Source organism: Caloenas nicobarica, chromosome 2 (assembly GCF_036013445.1).
Source record: "Caloenas nicobarica isolate bCalNic1 chromosome 2, bCalNic1.hap1, whole genome shotgun sequence".
Taxonomy (NCBI): domain Eukaryota; kingdom Metazoa; phylum Chordata; class Aves; order Columbiformes; family Columbidae; genus Caloenas; species Caloenas nicobarica.
In genome coordinates, this window is record NC_088246.1 from 152,519,848 (window position 1) to 152,538,304 (window position 18,457).

Genomic DNA, 18,457 nt, shown 5'->3' on the forward strand with positions numbered 1-18,457 from the left:
GAAGTTTAAAATCGCAAATTTCCTTTTTGCATCTTCTGTAAAAATAATTTCCATTTTGTTATGTGCATCGTTTTAATGTTAAGTTTCTATAAACAAGTTACATACCTAGAGTTAGCAAGTCTTCATGTTGCATTCATCACTCATACTTTGGGGAGGGGCATGATTTCCCAAGGAATCGAGGTTTTGTAATTACGAACTCTAATCATAAGCACTGTTCTCCTTTCCCTGAGTAAACTTTTGATACTCTCAGTTAACTTCAATTAAATTTGACAGTCAGAGCTAACTGACTAACCACAAGCTTACTAAAAGCCAGCATTTGGCTAGAGACACCGCACAGCCTGTTGGTCCCACTAATCAAGATACAAACAAAGGAGGAATTTGATGACCAACATGATGACCAACATGATGATCAATGAAAAACATGCACAGAACAGATCGCCGTGCACTGGATATTTGCACTTTGATGTGCGAAAATGCAAAGTAACACAGAAGAAAATGCAAAGTAACAAGTATCCTTCGACTTAGCTGCAGGGTCTGAGCAGCTTCTCTAGCAGTAACATTGAATACACAGTGCTCAAAGAGTTGTCCTTAGGTTGTTTATTTGGGACGGCAAGAGCAACTGCTACATTTTTAAACCCACATCTTCTTCATCTTAAATACAGTCAGTTATGCTCCATTTTCAATGACCTTTCAGCTCCTAATTTGTGTGGCATCACCCAGGGTTTTGAGGAAGGCAGATGAGCCTCACTGGGGGCCTTACTTGTGCAGGGATCGCTTTGACCTCAGGTTAGAACTGTCTTTGTTACAACCTGGGCTTAAAAGTCTGAAGCCCGGGACCCGGCTCCCATTGACGGCCCTTTTTTGCACTTGAAAGGCAGCATTAGCCGCCGTATCACCCAATCAATCAAAGAGCCTTCTGCATTTGGCAATGCAAAAAAAAAGTTAAAGAGGCCTTAAAGTAAGTGTTAATTAGGACAAGAGCAAGCAGATGATTTTTCACCTCTTTTTCCATTGATATGCCCCTTCAAGAATATATTAGATTCATAAGCATAGTACTCTTATTAAAACACTTCGGATATTCTTTTTTCTTTTTCTTTTTTACTTTTTTGGGGGGGGCTCCAAATTATAGAAAAAGAATTTGAGACAGTGAGGGGGAAAAAAATGTACATCCCGGGGGAAAATATTTTTGTCCCTAAAATAGCATTCTTGTTGTTATTTTACAAAATTCAGAAATATTTCCAGGGCTGAACAGCTATCGAAGAGTTAAACAAAATATATTCAGTAGTATTTATAAGAACGAGGAATTTCCATTTTAAAAAAATCAAACCTCTAGGGAGGAAAACCAGAATTCAATGAGCATCAGCGAACTCTAATGGTCATTTTCCGTGCCCCCAGCAAGTGCAGAGAGGAAGCCCATGCTTGTCCTTTCCTAGTAGCTGCAAACTAGAAAGAAGAGGAAAAGTTAGCACAAATTTCGGAGCTGGTGGCAGAGAGGAAGGAATCCATCCTGTTATCAAACACTTGCAGAGACTGTACTCAGTCATGCAGTCAAAAACACGCCTACTCAGATAAGGGTATCCCTGCAAAGAAATCTCTTGACACTGCTTTGACATATTTACGTTCTTCCGCGATTATGCAGTTGCAATAATTTCGAGCTCCTCTTCTGACACTCGAACACAAACCGGTTCCCAGCCCTCCACGGGGAAGGGAAAGAAAATGTTGCCCAAGAAGTTTTCCAGCGGAGTTAAGGGCTGCAGCAGCCGGGCTCTGCCCTGCGTGTCACAGCGCTGGGGACACGGGGCAGGGCGGGAGCCCGAGCAAGTAGAGTTTCAAAGCCTTTGGAGTTTTAAGTATATAATTAATTTAATGCGATCTGATCAAAGATACTGCACCGTAGATCGCACACCCCTGAAGTTACAGTGAGATTATGCTACTCCTAAATCCTATTAGCCTGGACTTGTTGGAAGATATTCTATCTAGAAGCAAGATGCAATCGGTAAATTATTTCTTCTAATTAATTCATTGAAGTAAACAGAAAATAGCCTAAGTCCTATCTGTCTACATCTCTTTGGAAGAAAGGCAAGGAGGCAAAAGAGTTCAACGAGTTTTAAATGGGGGAAAGGATCCCTGCGATGCAGCAGAGGAGCAGAGATTGCAGCATCCCTCGGAAATACACCCCACCTTCTGCAAAGCAGTCAACAACCATCTCTTGAAGCCCACCCAAAATCGGGTGGCTTGGATAACCTCTAACACAAGCCGAGGATGAGGAAATGCCTCCCACCTCCCCAGGTAACCTGTCCTGCTTCGGAGGGGCAGCCTCACGGCAGCGGCACAGCCTCATCCAGCCCCTCACCAAACCATCACCGCCCCTATAGCGGGGATCCAGCCCCCGCCGTCCTTGTAACGAGGGTCTAACCCTGCGGTTCCTATAACGGGGGTCAAGCCCCCACCGCCTTTGCAACGGTGGTCTAACCCCACCGTCCCTATAACGGGGGTCTCAGCCCCCGCCGTGCCTATAGCAGGGGGTCCACCCCCGCGGTGCCGACAAGAGGGTCCCGTCCCCACGTCCTATAACGAGCGTCCAGCATCTGCCAACCCACAGGGGCAGTTCCAGCCCACGCGGACTTGGACCAAAGGTCCTCACCCTCCGGCCCCCACACCGAGGGTCTGTTCCCCTCGGAGCCGCCACCGCTCGCACCGCCCGGGGCCAGGGGGGCCGCCCCCGCTGCGACCCCGACTCCTCCCGAGGCAGCCGGGGGGGTCCATGTGGTTCCGCCCGCGGAGCGGGACGGGGGGCGCGGCGGGGACCGGCGGAGCGCCCGGCGGGGCCACTGCCCGGGCCGGACACGGGCCGGCGGTGTCACCGCATGGGCGGTGGAGCGCCCGGCGGAGCCCACGCGCGAACCGCTCGGGGCGGGGGGGGGGGTGCGCGGAAAATTCGTGGGGCTGAGCCGGAGGAGGAGCGGCCGGAGCCGGGCAGGGGGATGACAGGAGGGGTGGGCACGGCCCCGCTCGCAACTTTCCGCCGCGCCGAGGGACCCCGGCGGCCGCGCCGGCGGTGGTATCGTATGCAAATACGCACGCTGACGTCAGAGATCATGTGGGTTTTGGCGTAGATCCCCACCGATCGAGGGCTCTTTTTTTTTTTCTTTTTTTTTTTTTCCTCCTTTTTTTTTTTTTTTTTTCCCTCCTCTTTTTTATTTTCCGCGGCGGGGCCGGGGCGGCGCGTACGTGCGTGCGCGCGTGGCGCTGCGCGCGTGTTTCCCCGCGGGCCGGCGCGGCGCGGGCGGGGGGCGCGCGGGGTCCCGCGGCCGCGGGGCTGCCGCGGCGGCGCGCGGAGCCGGTGCCGCTCCGGCCGGGACAGTCGGTGCCGCCGCCCTGGGCGCAGGTAGGAAACTTCCCAGGCGGGTCCGTCCCCCCCCCCAGCCCCGGCGGCGCGGCGCTCCCCGGCCGCCCCCCCTCCCTGCACACATGCACTCGCCGGCGCTGCCGCCCGGCCGCTCGCACCCAACTTTTCTTCCCACAGAAACTGTCCGGTTCCCGGGACGCCGGCGGGGGTGGGAGGACGGGGGAGACCGGCGTGGGGAGTGGGAGCCGGGAGGGTTGTTCGGGGTGGGCTCTTAATTTCTTTACGTATATTTTAAATTTTTGGCCATGCAACCTCCTTCCCCACCCCGTCTTCCTCCCCGCTCTCCGCCGCCTCCCGATCGCAAGTTTGGGTGAAGGGAGGAAGGCAGGAGGAGGAGGAGGAAAGCGCAAGGGGGGGGGAGGAAAAAACATGTCTACGTTTGTCTATGTCGACATCAGCAACACAAAATATGGCGTCCGCTTTCGACAGGGCGTTACGTAGAGGCGAGCAAGGCGATTTTGTCAGTGCGGTGTTTAAAAAGGAGCCGCTGGCTCCCCGGGAGGGGAGGGGGGGGCACGGCCGCTCCGAGGGTGCTGCAGGCGCAGGAGGGGCCCGGGCGCCGCCGCCACGCGTGGCTCCGCGGCCGGACTTGGCAGCAGTTTATTCTGCTTTAATTCTTTTTTTTTTTTTCTTCCTTCTGCTTCCCCCCCCTCCCCCGCCTGTTCCCCCGTGACGCCGTGGCCGTGGCGCGGGGGCCGCTGCCGGTAACTGCGGGGAGCGGCGGGCGGCACCGAGCCGGGAGCGCCGCTCCATCCTCCTGCAGCCTCTGCCGGAGCCTCTGCTTTCCTATAGCATTCTATTTTCTCCGGGATAGGAAGATTTGGAGAAACTTGGCCTTTGGCACATTGCACCCACTTTTTTTTTTCTTTTTTAGGAGGGGTGACTTTTCCCTTTTGTTTTAGCTGGTTTCCAAAGCCATCACACAACTGTCTTTTTTTTTTTTTTTCCTTGTCTCTCTCCCTCTGGGATGAGGAAGACAGCAAAACACACATTTTCCTCCCCTCTTTGCTAGGAATAAAACTTGGAAGTGGAGTTGGGATGCGCCTGTATGACTTTGGGGTGTCCCTCTGCCTGGCTCTTGCCTGAGCTCTTCACTTTGCACCTGGGAATCCCTCCTGAGGGCGAGAGCCTGGCAGGGGGACGCGGCCCTCATATTTCCCTTGGGATCCCCAGGCACCTCTCTGATGGAGGCTCCCCATCCCCTCCGTGCAGGTGCTTCTTTTAAACCTTGGAAGCTTGCGAGGGCCCTGCCGTGCAGGGATATTCAGCAAAAGTTTTGGGTCAGAAGGTGGAGAGCAGAAAGGGGGAATGCATCCAGAGGAGTGGGAATGGGAGGGGAGAGGAGGACTTTTACTGGGTGGGAAGGTGACCTGGTGATGAGGATTTGTGGGTGTCAGCACCTCTTGCCAGCGGGTCCCGAGGCAGCAGAGCGGGGAGCAGCAGGTGAAGGTGACGGAGCATGCAGTGCCGGGTGACACTGCACCTCTGGCAGCACCGGGGATCCCTCTGAGCAATGCCGTTACGCTGTCTGCTAGGCAAAGCTGGGCTTTCCTGTTGGATTCTTTTGTCCCACGGGTGTCAGGATCCTAGTCCGGGAAGGGATTTTAGCACATCCTTCAGTGGAGCAATGACAGTCATCCCAACCAAAAAAAACGTTCCAAATCAGGGCTGAGAACTAAAATGTCAAATGCCTCAACCTAATTCTTTTACAGCAAATGATGGTAAATCACTGCCACTCTCTGCTTCATCATCCAGCTCACCCACAAATAATCCACACGTAGTTGGTCAATGAGTTGTCCTTTTTTTTTTTTTTCTAAACTATAGATTAAACTTTGCTCCAGGTTTGTCCCTCCTGGCTGGGGCTGGGATAGTTGTGCAGGTGTGACTGGCCGGGGTCTGATGTCTGTGGCAGAAACCTCTTGTGTGTATCCTTACCGCGGAAATGGCATGTGAAGTGACACGGCTGTGTGCTGCCGTGGTTTTAGTAGACCAGAGGAGGAGTAATTTTGTTGTTTTAAGAGGTATCTGTGACCGAAGTGCTTTGCCAGTGTAATATATTCCTGTCCCGGTAAAGCCTTTCTAATGTAGATGTGGCTTCAGTCTGTTGTAGGAACTCGGCAGCTCTTTGAAACACAGAATTGCAAATTGGTCTCTAGGTCAGGGAAAGCAAGGTACTGGCCAGCAACCGGAAGAATATAAATGCTAAAAAGCCCATGCATTTTTAAAGTTGTTGCCCAGTCCTTATTTTACTTCAGCAGCTGTGTGCATGTTTATCTCCTTCCAGACTTCTGCAGTGTATCTGCAGAAACGAATGGCCAAGAGCTCTCCCGTGTTCGTCTTCTTTTCTTGTACCTGTGGTGAACTCAGTGCCAAAAAGTGCTTACAGATGTGCATAGCTCAGTTATCAGCCCGAAGCCTGTGTGATTGATTACTCACCATCATAAAATGACATTTTTTGTGCCTGCCCACCCCAAAAGTTCTCCTGTCAGAGTTTCATCCCACAGGACATCTCTGCTGTCCGGGTTTGAAAGGAGCACGCTCCTTCTGACCGCTTTATCTTCAAGCAACACTTTTTTTTCCTTTTTACCCTAGTTACAATCAACAATTTCTAGACAGTGTCTGTAAAATCAATAATCCATTATATGAGACAGCACAAGTTGGCAGCATCACATTTTGATTTTTTTTTTTTTTTTTGGTTGTGGAGTTTTATTGTATTTTTATTAAAAGAAAGAAAAGCTAGCATTAAATTCAGCAAAGTTACTTGATTCTTCTTACAGTTTCAAACCAGTTTCAAACTGGTGCAGGCTGGAATGAGGACATAGCAGGTTTTGCTCATCCTTGTACAAGATGAAGATTTTAATGCCAGGCATGACATCACTGTGTTTGCATGTCCAACATCTTTGGGTTTTATTCCTTTTAGCTTTGCTCTTAACTAGGATGATCCTCAGAGATATCATTAGGAGTCTCCTCTGGTTGGGGTGTTTTGACCTGTGTCTAAATTATTTTCCTGCATGTCCATGTAACTCAACAACTGAAAACATCCATTGAAAATTAATCAAAATAGTATTTTTATTAGAATGTGTTTAGAAATGAACAGCTGAATTCACAACTGAATTCCCTGAGATTTTAGCATGGCTGTCAGGTTGCAGTAAAGCTGCATTTGCTTTTAGTGTGGACAGAGTGTAATTGTAGTTTTGACTTACTTTCAAGTGTGAGGACAGTTCAGCAAGTGTGTTTTTTGATGCAAACTGAAGGTTGTAACATGCACATCTGCATGATGGTATCTGTTCGTATAGAAAGTAGGTAATAAACAAAAGTAGGCATTAAAATAATCTATAAAGGCTTTAACTTAAAGCCATTAAAGTAATTGCTGGTCTTCTGTCAAGATGTGTTTACATGTGTCCTGTCAGCTGAAACTAATATTTGTGTTGTTAGTTTACTTTATCAAACCCTCAAAAGTAGGTAGGTCTGAAATTTACTCAATACTGATGCCATGATTCGGTTCAGTCCCAGGGTAGCAATAAGTTTGGGTTTGTGTTTGTTTTTCTGTAAAAGCTAGAAGAGCTGCTGATTTCTGGAATGTCATGTATACTTTTCATACAGGGTAGTATTCCAGATTTTGGTTTGCAAAGGTGTCGCAATATGGGAATGAAGTGAATTTGGCCCTTGGAAGATGAAGGGAAAAGAGCTCAGTTCCATCCTTGCCATCCGGAGGCAGTTCGGAAATCACCAGCCCAGCTCTCCCTCCCCAAAACCACCGTGCCTTCGCAATTCAGAAGTGTTGTTTGATTGATTGTTTTGTTTTAAAAAAAATACACTTTGGGTTGTTGCAAGAAATGATGTGAGTTTGGATATAAGGCGGTGCACTTGGCAAGCTTTTCTCTTTAACCATGAGACCTAAAACCTGTTCCTAAAGGGAAAAGTGAGTTTTCTGTATATGGAGTTTACATAAAATGGCAGTATTTTGAGTCTGCTGGTGCAGCTGGGAGATCCAGTCAACTTGAGTGATACAGGGTTTTTCAGGGAGATGTGTGAAAAGATTTTGTGTATTTAGGACTGAGGAACCTTTAAAAGTCCGGGTTTTTATTAGTGAGCAGAGGGAGAATGGCACGGGCAAGCAGAGGAGGTTTTGACACTGGTAACTGGGAGGGGACATTTAAGAAGTGCACTTGAGGGGGTTTGTTGTGGTAGCTGAGGACATGGGTTATGGTGCTGTATCCCCTCGAATTTTCAGAGCAGAGGGCAGGGGCCCGAGCTGCCCCGAGCGGGGCTGGCAGCGGGGCTGGTGCCGGCGCTTGGCACAGGGGAGCGTTGGCCATCTGGAGGGCTGACGGAGAAGAGAGGAAGGGTCGGGAAGCAAATGGGGAAGGAGGTGATCTGTAACGCCTGCGTGCTTAGAAATCACACGTCGGGAGAGGAGGGGGGGGATTTCAGCGAGTTTTGACAACGTTTTGCACGTCAGCCCGGTGCACGGGGTGCGTGCCGGGTGGTGAAAGCAGGATGTGTGTGAGAAACTCAGTGTCACTCTGGCAAAGAGCCTCCCCAGCTACATCTACAGTTTATATCTTCTGTGGGTTGTGCCCCCCAGGCAGACTTTCCAGCAGGGACCTGATCTAGCAAAGTGAGGCCTGCTCACCACTTGATTGTGTCTCAAATTAACTCTTGCAGACATTTTGGGAGGAATTTGCGGTTCCCTCGTCACCCCCATAGACTACAAGTTAAGCAGGGCCGTGGTCCAGGCTCACCCTTGGGCTCCTTTGCCATCTACATCATTTCACAAGCTCTGAAGTGATGCAGGTCTTCTCCGTCTTGTGCTGCCCTTTGTCTTGCAGATGGGGAAGTGTGAGTCTGCCCACCCTGGGGCTCTGGCTTGAAGGGCAGCCCAGCATCCATAGGATCATAGAACCATAGAAGGGTTTGGGTTGAAAGGGACCTTTCAAGATCGTCTCATCCAACACCCCCTGCAATGACCAGGGATGTCTTACACTAGACCAGGTTGCTCAAAGCCCCATCCAACCAGACCTTGACCAATGCCAATGATGGAGCATCCACAGCTTCTCAGGGCAGCCTGTTCCAGTCTCTCACTACCCTCATCATAAAACATTTCTTCCTTATGTCCAATCTAAACATACCCCCTTTGAGTTTAAAACCTTTGCCCCTTGTCCCATCACTACAGGCCTTGGTAAAAAATGAGCATGTATATATTTCAGACTACTTAATATCTCATTACACAGGGAACCCACAGCCTAGAAGTGCATGAGCACTTTGGTTGGGTCAGCATCCCACGACCGTGCCAAGAACTTGCTCCTTAGGTGAATTTGCTGGTTGTGGGTTTATCCTCCCAACCCTACGCATTGAGTTTGATAAGCAGCGTTAGCAAAAAATGCCCGTTTGCTGGTGTAACAACCTTTCTGCTCAGGGGTTTTGCCAGCGCAGCTACATCAGTGACATGTCCTGCCCTGGGCTGATACATCCGCGTGGTGAGTGGTACAGACCTGACACGAGATGTTCCCATGCAGAGATGTCTGCTGTCATATACTTGTTCAGCTCCTGATGTCTGCACATCAACTCTCCTCTATGGGAAACTCTTACTTGCTTGAGTTAAGCCCAAGTTAAGCCCAGTTCTCCTTGCAGGAGCAGGCCTTGGAGGCTCTGGGGCACAGGAGCGGCTGCATCCTGGCCCAGACACAAGTCGCTCTGTGCATGTTGTGGAGTTTCATCCAGACCGGTGTTATCCAACCACGACACAGTTCAGTTCACATGGGAGACTCCTCCACAGTCTGAAATTCATCTTCCGTCCTGGAAAAATGTGGCAGAGCTGAAAAATGAAGTTATTTACCTTGTGTTACTCCACTCACTGTCCTCTTAGCTGTGGGTTTGCATGGAAACAATCTTGGCAAGAAGCAAACTTCTGCTTCACTCTCTCCTTTCTTAAGTGAGATATATATATCTCTGTATTTTTTTTAGTGTTATTTTTTAAGTTGCATCTTTTCGGTGATGTGGTTTACAGTGGCACCAACAGAGGGGACGATTTACTTCATGCAAGCAGTGGGAGGGGTGGGACGGGAACTTCTCGCACTGGTTTCTATGCTCCATCATAGGCCTGAAATCTTAGTTTTCCTTCCTTTTTTTTCCCCCTGTTCTTCCTCTCCTGACCTTATTTCCCCTCTTAAATGCGAAATATTTTTTTAAACTTGCAGCCTCAAATTACCTGTCGATTTTGGCTTTTCTTTTGTTGTTAATTATGTGTTTTTCCCACAATTTTCTAGTAAGTGTTAGAAACTGTATATTTCGTTGGCTGGAGCTTAAAACAAACAAACAGAAACAAACGGAAAGAGTTTTTCATGCTTGTTTTGAGTCAATTACAATAACTAAAGAAGCCTCAAGTTCAGAATTATTTAACCTTTTGTCATGTATCATGAGTGGAGGAAGAAGCCCTGTGAGCAAAGCTGTATAGGGAAAAATGTGATTCCATTCTTTTGATTAATAAACACAATCTTTTTGTTTGTGGGTTTTTTTTAAAATAACATCCTCAAAAAAGCAGGTTCTGAGCTGCTGCTAAAAGTGCCCTCAGAGAGGTTTAATAAAATAGTATTTCTCAAGAACTCAGTGCCCCTTCCCTTGCCTCCGATGCATGGGTTCCTTTTTCCCACTCTCCAAGTTTTTGACTTTTTTTTTTTTTTTAGTACTTCTAATTTCATGCTTATTAGTTTCAGTGACTTTATGTTGCCTTTCACTCAGCAGAAGTGGGAAAATAATTGTTCTTTTTAAAAATCTTATGTGCAAGGAGAAAATCCCGGAGTAAACAGTTGGAAGTAGTAAGTTTTGTTGGATTTCAAAGGGTGCCGGGCGGTTTTCGGTCCTCCCATGCTGGAGGAAGCCGGTACAAAGCAGCCAGCGCCGGCATCTCCGAGCTTTGCTGCCGGGCTGGCAGAGCGCTGCTGATTCACTCTCACACAAAATAAAGTCCTGATGGTTCTGGCCTGAAGTGTTTTTGAGGAGATGCCTTCCCCACCCGTCTTCTCACCTCCCACCTCTAAAGTAAATATGTTTTGTTGTGGTGTGTTTGTTTTTTTTTTTTCCAGCATCCTCTTCAGCAAGAACTGTCAGGCACCACAGGGAGTTTTTCCTTGTCTTTTGTCTCTCCAGAAACTGATTTATTTAAATGATATGCTGGGAGCATGCTGCTGTTACAGGCTTCGGTGCTTGCCGTCTTGCAGGCTTTGGTGCTTTCCCTCTTGCAGGCTTTGGTGTGGTTTCCTTGAAAATCGTGGAAGGTGAGGTTATCCCAGAGGATTGTGCTCGTCCCTGAAGCCGAGTAAACACCCTGCATTTTTCTAAAGAGGTTCCCCTTGCTGGTCTTCTAAGAAGAGCGGCGTTGGGTCGGACCTGTTTCTTTCCACATGATTGAAAGGTGAGGAAGTTGTTTGAACTTCCACGTGGCTGTTGCTGTTTCCACCCCTGAGGAGACAACTGCTGCACCAGCACCTCCTTTTGCTCAGCCAGAGGTGGTTACAGAGCCCTTTGTCACTCATTTATTCCCTTGACACCACCCGGCATCGCCGTGGCATTTCTTGCAGCCTGTCACATTTATGGTGCCACTTTTTATTACCATCATGTGCTGCTCGGTACCAGGAGGTGTCGTGACCTTGCGGTTGCAGGTTTCTGGGATCTGTTCCTCGTCTCTCACGACTGGGCAGCCAGGTTTTTTTTTCACGCTTTGAGAGCCAGAAGCCCTTTTACCTGGGCCTTAACGTGAGGCATGGGTCTCCCCAACTTGTGCTCAGGTACAAGCATCTTGCCAAAAAGGCGCCAGCTCCACTGTACTGTCATTTTGAGGGTTAGATTTAATTTTTTGGGGGAAGTCAACAGTGATAAGATGTTCGAAAAGCCTCGTGTGGGGTTTTTGAACGAGGGGAGGTCCCTGAGGATGCTGCATGGCAGAGTCCCCGTCACGGCCGTGCCAGCCTGCTGCCCGGTGGCTGCTGAGGACCTGCAGGATTTTGCTCAGCAGCTGCAGGTGGGAAGTTTCCAGGTGCAGATGTGGTGATGAGCAAATGTCATCCACAAGCAGTTTTGGAGGAAATTGCTGCCTTAGGGAGTCCCTATATCTGTCTGGGATCCTCTGGCCTAAGGAAGGAATAGGCTCCATGTGTGTTTTAAAGCAATTAAAGTGACCAGGAAGAACGATGTGCTTGGAGAGAACTATTTTCTTAATTGCTCTTGACTTGGCATCTTCTCTTTCTTTAAACTTAGAGCATCCTTGCAATTCTGCTGTTGTTAAAAGTTTTTACAGGACATCCCCCACACGTATCTGATGGCATCTCAGCTGTATGCCTTGCAGTTATGTCGGGGAGATAGAGGTGATTTGGGAAATATTGCACAAGGCAAACACAAGTTTCAAAATCCATGATTAATCAGATACAGGAAGAAGAATGTTAGCTCTCTGAAATATTTTGCATTCAAGCCTAAATATACTTGAAGCCTAAAATTCTGTTTGCTTGTCCTGTTATCCTGGATCTTAGCCTTTATCTTTAAGTATCTTATGCTCGTGTTTTACATTATTTTTATGTGTTTACCCTCTGTGCAATCGTTCTGGAAAGTGTGTGAACGCTCAGTGTGTGTCTGAGCCAAGAGTGGAGTCTCCCAAGTTATTACTTATGCTAAAAAGAGCTCCTGCATAGGGACGATGTTAGCTCTGGCCCCATCTTTTCTCCAGCAGCAGATGAGAGCATCGAGTCGGTGGATTTAAAGTTAATCTCGTGAAATCTGAACTCCTTTTTGTTTGCTCTGCTCTTGCTTCTGGGTGAGCAGCAGACAGCCTCCCTGCAAAGTGCTCGAGAGCGAGTGCTTTCAGCCTCCGGGTCTGCGGCGCTGGGGTGCAGGGCTGACTGGGCACCACCACATTCCTCGCCAGCTGGCCCCAGTTCCCTGCTGGGCCCTCCGAACCTCTCCCACAAAATGTCTAAGTGACTTAAATACTTTTTTTTTGTTTTTTAAAGCCACAAACCCCCATTTGCACCCTGTCCCCAGTTTAGGAGGAAGTACATTGTTGAGGTCACGTTTTGCATTTTTAGTTTCTTTGCAGTACCCTCTTCCTTCCCCTCTCTCCCCACCTGCCAGTTCCCACCCTGCCATCTCTTCGGAGGGGTCTGTCTGTGTCCCCACACGGCGCCGGCCCCAGCGGGATGCTCCCAGGGCAGGGAAGGCTCCTTTCCATCCACAGAGGAAGAGCTTTTGTGGTGCTTGATGGAGCGCTTTGAAATGTGCTGTGAAATGTGAAGCACCCCCTGGTGCGCAGGGTACATTGCAAGGAAGATATTGGATATTTAAAATTAGAACTGCTGCACCCCAAAATCGGTGGTGATGTGGTGGACAGTATGTGGTACTGTATGGCAAAGGATTTGTGGCTGTTTGGGAGCTGCTTTACTTACAGAGGGTAGTGGGCAGTGAGAGGAGATGGGGATTGGCACCCCATTTTGGAAATGGTGTATTTGCATGGGAAATCAGTGTGTAGCGGACTGCCGAATTCATACATGAGCCTCCTCTCTATCAGTTTCTGCAGCCAGGGTTGAAATTTGATCATATTTTTCTGCTAGCTGCCTTGAACTTGATGCATCCTTTCATATTTGCCTCTCACTGGCACAAGCAGTACCCCATGGTAGATGCAGCTTTTGCAGGACCGCTCAGACAGGCTAATCTCATTTCACTGAATGTGCTTTTGTTATTTTATTTTTTAATCTGCCTGTGTTTTGCTCATGCCTATGTAGATGGGGGGTTTATTTGTTCCTTCTCACTCTCATCCTGACCATTTTACTGAATCTCAGGGTGCTCCTGTGTGTCACTTGATCGCCGTCATGTTGGATTTGGTTTGTGCATCTAGGCACTGCAGTGGCATCCTTCAGAAGAGCTCCTGCGCCAACTTCCTGGCACGGATCAGCCAGGAGACCCTTCTTCTGCACAAATTCGGGATTGCTGGTCTGCACAGCAGCACAGAAAGACTGTGATTTGCCACCCTTTATTATTGGTCTTTTACAACCTACAGATAACTCATCTTCAAACACTCTTCACCTTTCGCCGCGGCCACTTGGCATAGTTGGGGTTGCAGCTTGATTAACTTTTGGCAAGTGTGTGAATGGCTCTTGTCCTTTTGCTGTGTTTTAAAATCAGTATGAAGTACTCAAAAGTTAGAAACAGCAAGCTTAACACAGTACTGAAACTGACAATGTAGCTAGAGGAGGAAAAATATCAAGAATCTTGTTTTTACTGTTTTGTTTGTTTTGTTTTTAATGAAACAGACAAGAAATAGGAAGCTGATTGAGAAACATTTGAATTTGGGTAGATTTTTTTGCTCATTAAACTTTTTTTTTACTTGTCTGTGGTTTTTAAATATCCGTTCTTGAATTATGTAAAATAGATGGTGTGAGGGTGAGGAACAGCCCAATGCACATCTGGGTTTGGCAAGGTTGTTCATACGTGAAGTTTCATCCTTAATGTGATTTAAATAGTTCAGGATACTAAAGTCTTTAAATCAAGGTTTATAACAACTTTAAGATAATCCCCACTTAAAGCATGAAGGAGTGTTACATGCTATGGGTTTTAAAAAGGAAGCAATATACATTCATTGCTAATTATGTACTTTATTATTAAGTCCAAGTAGGTGATGTTTGGTGGGTTTTTTTTTTCCCAAGCCATGTTTGGCAAATGATAGTTTTAAACCTAATTACAGAATAGTTACTTGAAATTTAACATAATAAACTTATTTTCTAGGTCTTAATGCAATGAGGATTTTTTAAGGTCACCTTTGATCTGCATTGAAAGTTGGCAGGCAGAGTCTTGTTTGAAGGCAAGCAAAGCCAAGGGCCAGTTTTGTTAAAAGCTAGAAGATGATCATCCCAGGAAGTGCCTGTTGGAAGCCCCCTGTTTAGGTGAGAGTCAGGTGTTGATGGGGAAGTTTTTTGTATCTTCAGTGAGTACTTGCAGATAGATTAGGCAAATCAAAGTTAATTATTTAACAAAGGGCCCAGTGCTACAGTTGCCTTTGATTCCTGCACTACTTTACATCCTCTGCTTTGGAGGGTGGAATTAAGACTGTAAACTTGAAATTAAGCTTTTCTTTTCCTTTTATTTTTCCCAATGAATGCAAGGCCCTCGACTGCCAGCTTTGAGCATTACAGCCCAAACAGATGAAGTGCAAAACTTTTGCACTCTGTGCTAAGGACACTTACATAAAAGGGTGATATTCAGATTGCATCCAAATCCCCCTCAGTTCATGAGCTCGTTGAAGAGCACGAGTCTGCACTGTCCCTGTCCACCTGGGGGTCTTCAGGGAGTCTCTCTGCTACAAATCCTGGCTTTTTTTGCAGACCCCTATCAGTTGTTGAGCAGAAAAAGCTTCATCTGTCACAATCCAGATGTGATATGAGCTGAAATCCAGGAGACTGATTATTCCTGGGGCCATCGGGGCTGACACAAACCGCTTTCCAGTGCATTTGACTTCTGAGATTGAATTCCTGCCTGCACTGGGAAAGGGGTCAGACTAACCCCTTCATGGCATCAGTGATGGGGATCTTTGCTCCACACCCTGTCTTCATGAGACCGGTAGGAAGCTGATGTCGTCAAGATTTTCACCTCTGTCAAATGTGACAGACCTTAGTGAGCAAATTAAAAAAACAAACAAACAAAACAAAACAACTACAAAATGCCGGGATTGTTAGACCCACCTACACACGAACATAGAGGCAGCAAGAAACCAACCTCATATATCCCTTAAATCAGTGATACCATGGTGGTAAAAAGAAGAAAATTAAATTTGGCAACATCCAAACTTTCACCCAGTTCTTCCTGCTCTCCCTGTTCTGTTTTGCCCCTGCCTGGGCTGTGAGGCTGGAGTTGCTCCCAGAAGCCTGGCTGGCAGGAGTAGAATCATAGAATCGTTTCGGTTGGAAGAGACCCTCAGGATCGAGTCCAGCCATAACCTAACCTAACTCTGGCACTAAACATGCCCCTAAGAACTTCGTCTAAACGCCTTTTAAACACCTCCAGGGATGGTGACTCCAAAACTTCCCTGGGCAGCCTGTTCCAATGCCTGACAACCCTTTCTGTGAAGAATTTTTTCCTAATATCCAATCTAAGCCTTCCCTGGCGCAACTTGAGGCCGTTTCCTCATGTCCTATCACTTGCTACTTGGGAGAAGAGGCCAACCCCCCTCCATGCTACAGCCTTCTTTCAGGTAGCTGTAGACAGCGATGAGGTCTCCCCTCATCCTCCTTTTCTCCAGGCTGAACAGTAGCCACCAAGTGCCCTTCAGCAAAGCTCCGGGCAAGTGGAGTTACAAACGGTGATGGCCAAGGGACGCTTCGTGCCTCCTGGCTGCAGGGGTGCAGGCAAGGTGATGTCAACTCAGAGTTATGAAAGAATAAGCACAGCGAAAATACCTTTTCACTGTTGTCCTCGCTGCATGCAAGGCTGAAATCACAGGAGCTGTTCTTTGAAGTCAGCTGCCTAATCGTCTTGTGAATTTGGCTTTGAACAAGCAGCTCAGACCTTTAAAAGACCCAAACCCCCACTTTTTATTGGCATTTTTACATATGTACCACTGCAGGGTGCACACATGCACCTGCACACCTGCACTGCGTGCTCCTGCCCAGGTAAGTGTTTAGGGCATTGCACGTGTGTTTAAGTGAGGTGCAGGATGGAGGCCTTTGCACTCCCGCGGATGTGTCCGGACCATCAGGACAGTGAGTTCAGACCGTTTGCAGTGGTCTCCATCCCTGCTGGTTGACAGCGGTGGGGCAGGAGGGTCAGGTGTGGGTCTGCTGCAGGTCCTGTGATCAGCTCCCGGGTCTTGCCGCCATGGGGAGGATTTGATAAAAGGATCAAGATGTTCCTTTGCATTATCACATTGTAATGATTGGGCAAACACTGCAGTTCTTGTCTTGCCTTTACGTCTGAGATCACCAGCAGCTGCTTCATTAACTATTAATGGCCTGCTCATTAATGCTGTAAAAGGCTAGGACCAATCTTGCAAATTTTCTGGACTCTTCCTCTGAAATATTTATGACTTGCTCGCTGTGCAAAAGGGCAAGAGCAACAGCAGAGAACATGCCTGCAAGTTTTGTTGGGCATTATTAAAGAGCTCATGAATATGAAGAAGCTGGCAGCTTCTCTTTTTTTTTTTGGCTTTCCAAACTGGAACTACACATCTGGCTGTAGGGGTTGAATGGGCTGGTGGTTTGCTGAAGCATCGGCGGCTCTGTTGGTCCCTTGGCAGCTGTTACTCCAGGCAACCCCCTGTAACACAGCAGATTCATAACCAGACTGACCTAATCTAGTGTCTGGTCTTCTGCCTCCTTAGTAGAATCTTGACTGCTTTACTGATGATCTGTAGTTGCTGTAGTGCTTTCCTTTGCATCGTGCTCTACAAGCACAAAGGTGTAGATGATACCTCCAGGGAAGGTTTTGTTACTCTTGTTTAACAGATGAGGAAACTGAGGTACAAAAGTTGAATGATATTCCTGGAGTCAGGCAATAAGAAGCCAGTAGCGGTTTTGCCCAAAACTGTAATGCTACTTTTGATTTAAGTGTGGTTAGTGTAAAAGAGGGGAACGCTAACCAAGCCTTCTCTGAAGCCATTACTACAAGTCATTCCTGTCGCATCCCAAACGGAGCTCGTAGGTGATTGCAGAGAGGAGCATGAAGTAGTGGTTTCCCTGGGAAGGTGCCAGTTGTTTTAGTACCGAGAAGCAGCAGGGAAGTTATTTTTTCCCCTCCATCCAGATTTTGGAGATAAAATTGTGTTCTTCCCGACTCTTACATCTACCAGCAATAAAGAGTCTGTCCACTAAATCCCAACTGCAGCTTGGCTGGTGGTGTGCCAGGCAGATTAAAATCTATATTTCTTTCCCACAGCCATCTGCAGAGCAAACATTAGTGTAAATACATGTGGGAGGCTTTTTTTTTTTGTAAAGTAGGGAGATATACTTTAAAGCGAACAGGTATGACTTCAGAAGTGAGGACTGGTCTACAGAGTTTAACATCTTTTTCATGTGCAGCTGGCCTTCAGACTAAAAAGGCTCCTGTGTGTTTGGAAGGTGCGGGCTGTGTCAGGAATGACCAGCCTTTAATGCTGTTCAGGCTTCTGGACTTGCAGATAGCATCAGAGTGGAGCCAGGCGGCAAAATAGATCCATATCAGGAGCATTCCCTAGCACAACTTTCTCATTATTATTTCTTACAGGGTGTGAATATTTTATCCCACATCATATCAAATTACAAGGAGATCCTTGCTTTCTCTCTTGGAGCCATTCCTTTTAGTTGATGGGATGAAGTTATGATGGATTCAGGGCAAAATTTCGAAGTCTTGTCCTTCACCGACGTAGTGTTTAAGGGTTTATCTTAACACCTTAATTTTATACTGCTACAAGGTGAAAAGCCTACTCAAGTATCTTGGTGGTAGCCACAATGCAGTGGTAGAACATGGCCGTATTGTGTCCTGTATGACTGCAGCAGACCCTGGTGGGACTCCATTGTCACATTGATCTCCAGGAATATCCCAGCAACATGCTGAATGACATTTGAGTTCGCCCTCAAAACTAGCAAAAGTGTCTCTGGGGAAGACTTTGGGGACTCAGCTGCTTCAAGAATGGCATCCAGATCTTGAACGATGCTTGTCACTCTTTACTGAAGCAATTTCTCCAAAAGCTGGAAAATGGGTACATGCAGGATTCGAGTCCCTCTCTCTTGGCTGATGCAGCTCTTCCAGAGACAGCTGCAGTGGAGGCTGCAGTGCAGATCTGCCTTATATTTTAGTTAGCAATGGTGCCATTACGTCTCTGTAGAGCTGCTCTCTTCCTGTGGAAGATCTGCCCCCTCGTCCCAGTAAGAGCATGAAGCTCCACATAAGTTTTGGGAGCTCTTTCCTCGCTTCTTCCTTGGTAATTAGGAGGAGTCTGCCCAAAACAGACCCTGTTACTTCTCTCTGAGTTTGAGGTTGAATCACAAGTGAGGGATGTTGCAAAATCTCTGTTCCTGAGCAGAGGGAACACCA

The 18,457-nt window shown here is 47.5% G+C and overlaps 1 protein-coding gene across 4 annotated transcripts in view; it reads left to right on the forward strand.

The window, feature by feature from the left end:
- The first annotated feature begins 3,045 nt into the window (after positions 1 to 3,045).
- ZHX2 (zinc fingers and homeoboxes 2) overlaps positions 3,046 to 18,457 on the forward strand; it is a 75,331-nt gene continuing 59,919 nt past the window's right edge. For 3 of the 4 annotated variants that reach the window (XM_065629932.1, XM_065629933.1, XM_065629935.1), the window contains exon 1: positions 3,299 to 3,388. The gene's annotated coding sequence lies outside the window, so the exon portion shown is untranslated. Of the gene's footprint in view, positions 3,101 to 3,298; positions 3,389 to 18,457 lie in introns of those variants that run through there. The other variant, XM_065629934.1, reaches the window with a different exon arrangement.